The sequence below is a fragment of the Pseudophryne corroboree genome, chromosome 1, assembly GCF_028390025.1.
Source record: "Pseudophryne corroboree isolate aPseCor3 chromosome 1, aPseCor3.hap2, whole genome shotgun sequence".
Taxonomy (NCBI): Eukaryota; Metazoa; Chordata; class Amphibia; order Anura; family Myobatrachidae; genus Pseudophryne; species Pseudophryne corroboree.
Genome location: NC_086444.1, coordinates 351937536 through 351946232, shown reverse-complemented (window position 1 = coordinate 351946232; position 8697 = coordinate 351937536). Strand labels below are relative to the sequence as shown.

The 8697-nt window shown below is 48.8% G+C and overlaps 1 protein-coding gene across 1 annotated transcript in view; it reads left to right on the top strand.

Moving 5' to 3' along the window:
• Positions 1–466: 466 nt before the first annotated feature.
• The window catches only part of LOC135070134 (catechol O-methyltransferase-like), a 76216-nt gene continuing 67985 nt past the window's right edge, over positions 467–8697 (top strand). Inside the window, exon 1 of the mRNA XM_063964738.1 lies at positions 467–552. The gene's annotated coding sequence lies outside the window, so the exon portion shown is untranslated. The remainder of the gene's footprint in view (positions 553–8697) is intronic.

The following is an 8697-nucleotide window of genomic DNA, read 5'->3' as shown; positions in this document are numbered from 1 at the left end:
AAAATGACAGTTAGGAGCCGATTGGCTGGTACTTTATCACTGTGATATTTATCACTTTTCAGGCTTAGTACATCTGGCCCAGAACCTTTAAGAATTTTTTTATACTTGCACCACTGCCAGAGGTATACCATGTAACCATGGCGGCAGCACCACCCCTCACTCGTCAACAAACAAAACAGGCCGCACATGCACATCGGCCCACCAGAATCTTCCCTGGAAGCCCTATGGGCAATCCGCCCCTGACAGTAACAATACTGTGTATACCACTGAATCATTTGCCCCATAGTGCGTATATTTATGATTTAAAAAATAAATAAATACATAAAAGTTCAATCTGCTCCCAATATAGCTAACTAGAATTCCCAGACTTGTCACTCCTTTTGTTACTAGACATTATACAGACTTCCCTAAAGCCATTCTGCACCCTCTCTTCCTGGAACTTTCATAATCCTAGTTCGCTTAGTCATGCCTGGTTGCAGGCTGAGCAGTACAAAAGGCAAAGCATGCACAACAAGACTTATTTCCTGGTTTCTGCAGCCCAAAGAGCACGAGGTTAGTCTGTTCTCTGTTAACTCTTCTATGTAAGATAGAATACAGAACAGCTGCTGTATACTTGGACACTGCTTTCACTTTAAGGTTAGGGGACTGGTTAAAAAATGTCCATTTACTGATACAGTAAGTTGAAAAGAGCATGTTTTGTAGCACAAATACTGTAAACTCGGAATACAGAAAAAGACATGCTACAGCGAGCACTGGGACAATATTGTACATTGGAGCCATGAATGTCACCAGACCAGACTGCCTCTGGCACTAGTTCTGCATATCCTCTATCAGTTTGCATTGTATTATATGGCAGTGTACAAGTGATGGTGCAGAGATGCAGGTTCGTCCTACCCTGAACACCTCCCAAGTTACTATAAAGCTTAGGTTCCCTACAGTTTTTTGTTGTTGTTTTTTTTGGGAGTACCAAATAACCACTATGTGATTAGGAGACTGCTTCAGAGATGTACTCCAATGCATTCCCAGCTGTGATTTGTATGCAGTGTCTGTGTGAAAGTACGCTGAATTTCTGAACATGTAAATATTATTGACAGTCATACAGTATATGAATAATGTGGTTCTCTGACGAAACAAAGCAAAATGAATGTAGTGGTAGCAAACGTAGGCCCAGATTTATCAAGCTTTGGAGAGTGATAAATAGCACTGTGATAAAGTACCGGCCAACCAGCTCCTAACTGTCATTTAAAAAAAACTGCCTGTAACATGGAAGTTAGGAGCTGATTGGCTCACACTTTATCACTGTGCTATTTATCACTCTGTGCTATTTATCACTCTCCAAGGCTTTAAAAAACGGGGGTTGTAATTCTTTATTCTTCATAGTCTTCATTCTTCATAGTTTGCTGATAAATGTATGTTAACATATTATAAGTTATTTGTAATCAATTATAAAGTGTGTGGATAAGGGGGTGATGCAGACAGACTGTGCTGGGGAAGGGGCTGGGTCAATCACCACTCTTGTATCTTCCAGTATAGATGTCCTTTTTTTAAAAGAATGAGATGGCAGCTATAGAGGGTAATTCAGACCTGATTGCAGCAGCAACTATGTGTACTAATGGGCAAAACCATGCAGGTGGGGCAGATATAACATGTGCAGCAGAGGCGGAACTACCGCCAGTGCAACCAGTGCGTTGCACTGGGGCCCGCCACTGTCCAGGGGCCCAAAGCATGTAATGAGTCAAACTGACTCATTACATGCCGCTGTGTGCTGCCCGCAGCTACAGCCCCCGGACAGAGAGGAGAGGAGCGCACAGGTACGGGGGAGGTGGAGGAGAGAGTCGCAGCAGCGCTTTGTTACTGGTTGGGCGCTGCTGCTGTCCCTCTGCTTCACTATAGGCTGTCTTCCGAGAACAGCCTATAGTGAAGCAGAGGGACAGCAGCAGCAGCGCCTCCACCAATAACACAGCGCTGCTGCGGCTCCCTTCTCCACCTCCCTCCTCCTCCTTCTCTCCTGCCCGGGAATCGTGATCAGAAGCTGCACCGAGGAGCCTGAGCCAGCGGAGATTTCTCTCTTTCTCTCTTTCTCTCTTTCTCTCTTTCTCTCTTTCTCTCTTTCTCTCTTTCTCTCTTTCTCTCTTTCTCTCTTTCTCTCTTTCTCTCTTTCTCTCTTTCTCTCTTTCCCGCAATGTGTAAAATGGGGCACGCTGTGTGCCGTTATGTGTAACAAGGGCACGCTGTGTGCCGTTATGTGTAACAAGGGCACGCTGTGTGCCGTTATGTGTAACAAGGGCACGCTGTGTGCCGTTATGTGTAACAAGGGCACGCTGTGTGCCGCTATGTGTAACAAGGGCACGCTGTCTGCCGCTATGTGTAACAAGGGCACGCTGTCTGCCGCTATGTGTAACAAGGGCACGCTGTCTGCCGCTATGTGTAACAAGGGCACGCTGTCTGCCGCTATGTGTAACAAGGGCACGCTGTCTGCCGCTATGTGTAACAAGGGCACGCTGTCTGCCGCTATGTGTAACAAGGGCACGCTGTCTGCCGCTATGTGTAACAAGGGCACGCTGTCTGCCGCTATGTGTAACAAGGGCACGCTGTCTGCCGCTATGTGTAACAAGGGCACGCTGTCTGCCGCTATGTGTAACAAGGGCACGCTGTCTGCCGCTATGTGTAACAAGGGCACGCTGTCTGCCGCTATGTGTAACAAGGGCACGCTGTCTGCCGCTATGTGTAACAAGGGCACGCTGTCTGCCGCTATGTGTAACAAGGGCACGCTGTCTGCCGCTATGTGTAACAAGGGCACGCTGTCTGCCGCTATGTGTAACAAGGGCACGCTGTCTGCCGCTATGTGTAACAAGGGCACGCTGTCTGCCGCTATGTGTAACAAGGGCACGCTGTCTGCCGCTATGTGTAACAAGGGCACGCTGTCTGCCGCTATGTGTAACAAGGGCACGCTGTCTGCCGCTATGTGTAACAAGAGGACGCTGTCTGCCGCTATGTGTAACAAGAGGACGCTGTCTGCCGCTATGTGTAACAAGAGGACGCTGTCTGCCGCTATGTGTAACAAGAGGACGCTGTCTGCCGTTTTGTGTAACAAGAGGACGCTGTCTGCCGTTTTGTGTAACAAGAGGACGCTGTCTGCCGTTTTGTGTAACAAGAGGACGCTGTCTGCCGTTTTGTGTAAAAAGGGGACGCTGTCTGCCGTTGTGTGTAAAAAGGGGACGCTGTCTGCCGTTGTGTGTAAAAAGGGGACGCTGTCTGCCGTTGTGTGTAAAAAGGGGACGCTGTCTGCTGTAATGTGTAAAAAGAGGAATCTGTCCGCCGTAAGGTGTAAAAGGGTCTCTACCTGGTGTAGTGGTACTAGTGTGCGGCGTAATTTGAATAATGGAGACTACTGTGCACCGTTTTATGAATTGGTATTATTTTGTGGCCACACCCCTTCCCCACGAAGCCACGCCACTATGTATTTCTCTTACGTCCTAGAGGATGCTGGGGACTCCGTAAGGACCATGGGGTATAGACGGGCTCCGCAGGAGATAGGGCACCTAAAAAGAACTTTGACTATTGGTGTGCACTGGCTCCTCCCTCTATGCCCCTCCTCCAGACCTCAGTTAGATTCTGTGCCCAGAGGAGAAAGGGTACACTGCAGAGAGCTCTCCAGAGTTTTCTGTTTTAAAAGAATTTTGTTAGGTTTTTTTATTTTCAGGGAGTCCTGTTGGCAACAGGCTCCCTGCATCGTGGGACTGAGGAGAGAGAAGCAGGGCTGGCTTTACGGTTGGGCTCTGTTTCTAGGCTACTGGACACCATTAGCTCCAGAGGGTGTCGGAACACAGGTCTCACCTGGGGTTCGTCCCGGAGCCGCGCCGCCGTCCTCCTCACAGATGCCGAAGATAGAAGCCGGGTGAGTATGAGAAGGCAGAAGACATCAGATCTTCATAAGGTAAGGCGTGCAGGGGTAAGCTGCGCGCCATTGCTCCCACTATACACACACAGAGCAGCACTGAAGGGTGCAGGGCGCTGGGGGGGGCGCCCTGGACAGCAATGTTCCTCACTTCTGGGCATGTTAAGATGGATTAGGCTGCGGAGGCAGTAAATCCAAGAATCCCCCGCCATTTTAATAAAAAAAGCACTGGGACCGAAGCCCGCCGTCGGGTGGGCGGGGCTTGATCCTCAGCACTAACCAGCGCCATTTTCTCCACAGAGGCTGCATGCTGAACGCTGGCTCCCTGGTCTCTCCCCTGCTGAACTTCACAGGCTGGAAAAAAGAGGAGGGGGGCACATTGGCGACGCAGTGAGTGGGAATTGGAATATTATTATATAAAAAAGCGCTATCTGGTCATATTTTTCCACAGTGTTATTAAGCGCTGGGTGTGTGCTGGCATACTCTCTCTCTGTCTCTCCTAAGGGCCTGGTTGGGGTTTTGTCCCCTTGAGGTTAATCCCTGTGTGTGTGGGGTGTCGGTACGTGGTGTCGACATGTCTGAAGCGGAAGGCTTCTCCAAGGAGGAGGTGGAGCAAATGAGTGGTGTGTCCCCGTCGGTTGTGCCGACTCCGGAATGGATGGACATGTGACATATGTTGAATGCAAGTGTGGCATCTTTACATAAAAGGCTTGATAAGGCTGATTTAGGGGGGACATCAGGGGGTCAATCCTCGGATTGGACCGACTCACAGGGCCCGTCGGGGTCTTAAAAGCGTCCCTTAACACAAGACACTACTACCGACACGGAAAGTAAAATTGCACCCTAGGGTGACTAAAACCATTCAGTGTATGATTGTGTTGCATATTGAGGATGAACCCTCGGTCCCCGACACAAGAGTACACATGTTTAAGGAAAAGAAACAGATTATTAATTTTCCCACATCTCATGAATTAAATGATTTCTTTGGAAAAGCTTGGGAGACACCGGAAAAGAGACCGCAGATCCCCAAAAGAATTTATATGGCATACCCCTTCCCTAAGCAGGACAGGGAGATTTGGGAATCACCCCCCACTGTGGACAAGGCCCTGACGCGCTTGTCCAAGAAAGTGGCGCTACCGTCTCCTGACACAGCGGCCCTTAAGGACCCTGCAGATCGCAGGCAAGAAACTACCTTAAAGTGTATTTATTCTCATACGGGTGCTGTGCTAAGACCGACAATTGCGTCGGCATGGGTGTGTAGCGCAATTGCAGCTTGGACAGATGAGCTGACAAATCAATTTGATAATATGGATTTGGATACTATATTCTTAACTCTAGCCCATATTAAAGACGCAGTCTTATTTATGAGGGATGCTCAAAGGGACATTGGACTGCTAGCTTCTAGGGCCAATGCCATGTCTATCTCGGCGAGAAGATCCTTATGGACTCTCCAATGGATGGGTGATGCGGATTCCAAAAAACATATGGAAGTACTACCCTATAAGGGAGATGTATTGTTTGGGGATGGGCTGACGGACCTGGTTTCCACAGCTACAGCAGGTAAATCAAATTTTTTACCATATATTCCCCAACAGCAAAAGAAAGTAACACCCTATCAGATGCAGTCCTTTCGGTTGCACAAGTCCAGAAGAGGTCGGAGATCCTCTTTCCTCTCCAGAGGTAAGGGTAGAGGCAAAAGAGCACCTGCTTCGGCAGGTGCCCAGGACCAAAAGTCCTCCCCGGCTGCTCCAAAACCCACAGCATGACGCTGGGGCTCCCCTGAGGGAGTCCGCATCGGTGGGGGCACGTCTTCGACTTTTCAGTCAGACCTGGGTCAGATCAGACCTGAATCCCTGGGTGTTGGAAATAGTTTCCCAGGGGTACAAACTGGAATTCGAGGAGGTGCCCCCGCGCCGATTTTTGAAATCGGCCCTACCAGCTTCCACATCGGAAAGGGATGTAGTGTTAGCTGCAATTCAAACGCTGTGTATACAGCAAGTGATAATCAAGGTTCCCCTGCACCAGCAGTGGTCCCGAAACAGGACGGTTCGGTCAGACTTATTTTGAATCTGAAATCCCTAAACCTGTACATAAAAAGATTAAAATTCAAAATGGAATCACTCAGAGCGATAATAGCCACCATGGAGGAGGGGGAGTTTATGGTGTCTCTGGACATAAAGGATGCGTACCTGCATGTCCCCATATATGCCCCCCATCAGGAATACCTGAGATTCGCTGTACAGGATTGTCATTACCAATTTCAGACGTTGCCGTTTGGACTTTCCACGGCCCCGAGGATTTTCACCAAGATAATGGCGGAAATGATGGTGGTCCTGCGCAAGCATGGAGTCACAATTATCCCATACTTGGACGATCTCCTGATAAAAGCGAGATCAAGGGAGAAATTGCTGAGCAGTGTGGCGCTCTCTCAGAGTGCTCCAGCAACACGGTTGGATTTTAAATCTACCGAAGTCACAGTTGATTCCGACAACTCGACTACCGTTCCTAGGTATGATACTGGATACGGAACAAATGAAGGTCTTCTTCCCAATAGAGAGAGCCCAGGACATCCAGAACATGGTCAGAGACCTGCTAAAACCGAAAAGGGTGTCAGTTCACCAATGCACTCGAGTGGAAATAGTCCCTGTTGGTCGGCATGCCGACCGTCGGGATAGTGAGGGGGCTTGATTTTGGGGGAGGTCATGTGACCATCAGTCTGCTGACCGCCGGTCACATGAATTCCACCCGTTGTAGCTAGGGTTTGGTTTTCTGCTTATTCCCCCCCCCCCCCCCCCTCCCAGTATACATAAGTGGAGGGCACTGGTTAATGATGTGGCCCGACATGAACGTCATATGTTCAAAATACGTGGTTCTAGTTCTAAATTTTCTGAGAAGTGGGACGACTGGTGTAACTCTAGATTGGGCAGCAACGAAGGGATTCTATCAGTCATTGAGCCTGCATAATGTGTTACTATGTGATTTTTGTGTTATTATTCCACTGTTGCTTCTCTTGTTAGCATGTTGTTATTCACTCTCATGGACACTGTGGGTGGGATTCAGATGATATATCACGCCCAATTTCCTTTCTAAAATGATCTCCGTTATCGCACATATTGCACCCATAGTAATCAGGTTTACAGTGTAAAGGGTTGGGTGCCTCGCTACTCCGGGGGTAGTGAGCTGAAATAATGATACAACGTCCCTGAGGGCAGAAACAGAACGAGTGTGGAAAGGGGTGAAAAGAATTGAATCCCGCCCTATATATTTACTTGTGAGAGCTTCATGTAGTCTTACTATATTTGCAACGGAAGAAAGACAAACTCCTGTTTATTGTAACTTTTTTATTTTTAATGGATGGCAATTTTTTATTTTTGTTAACGGTATTGTTATATACGGTACTGTTTCTGTTCTTGTTATGTATTGTGCTTTGAAAAGTTCAATAAAAAAAATACAAAAAGGAAGAGCCCAAAACGCTACCGATGTTGATAGATTTTATATCTATTTAAAATCGATCTTTAGTAAATTTACCCCCCCTGGTCGTACCAGTACCCTGGATCCGGTAAGTGCACCCTGTTGACTGATTAATACTGGCAAGTTCTGCTTTTGCTTCACCATTTTAGGGTCGCATTTCTCACTGTATTTAAGTGTGTGTTTAGTGGAATTTCTAATGAATACAGCCGGGCTGATGGCAATCGATCTGCTGTGTGGTGTGCTGGTGGAGGATTGGGAACATTTAAGGCCAAATTTCACCAAAATGTTGTGGCCAAATACAGAATGAGATGAATATTTTTCAGAGAATGGAAAATGATGCCCCTTTCTACTTCTAGATCGGTAAATAGACTCTATGGTTTTTTTTTAATCTGATTCCTTGGTTCGCAATCTAAGCCATCCATGGAGGAGTCAAGCAGCCCTGCACTCACAATCCCTCTCTCAGGGGTGTAGTATGGTATGCCGGTGGTCGGGCTCCCGGCGACCAGCATACCGGCGCCGGGAGCCCGACCGCCGGCATACTGACAGTGTGGCGAGCGCAAATGAGCCCCTTGTGGGCTCGCCTCGCTGCGGGCACGGTGGCGCCCTACGCTATTTTATTCTCCCTCCAGGGGGGTCGTGGACCCCCACGAGGGAAAATAAGTGTCGGTATGCCGGCTGTCGGGATTCCGGCGCCGGTATACTGTGCGCCGGGATCCCGACAGCCGGCATACTGAAGACCACCCCTCTCTCAGGACTTGTGTTCACTTTTCGCTTGAGAAGCATGATATAGGAGCCAGAACATGCAGTAGCAGCAGAAGCCGTCCCACAGAGTTAGAATGTAAGGAGACAATGTGGGGGCAGGGAGAGGGCTATGGAGGGGGGACAGGGAGAGGGCTATGGAGGGGGGACAGGGAGAGGGCTATGGAGGGGGGACAGGGAGAGGGCTATGGAGGGGGGACAGGGAGAGGGCTATGGAGGGGGGACAGGGAGAGGCCTATGGAGGGGGGACAGGGAGAGGCCTATGGAGGGGACAGGGAGAGGCCTATGGAGGGGACAGGGAGAAGGCAGTAAGAGACATACACATGTATAGGGTGGGATCCGGTCTCTAAGTCGACAATAACTAGGTCGACCACTATCGGTCGACAGTAACTAGGTCGACAGGGTGTCTAGGTCGACAGGGTCTTTAGGTCGACAGGTCAAAAGGTCGACATGAGTTTTTCACAATTTTTTTTTCCTATTTTTTGAACCTTTTCATACTTAACGATCCACGTGGACTACGATTGGAACGGTAATCTGTGCCTAGCGGAGCGAAGGCACCATGCCCGAAG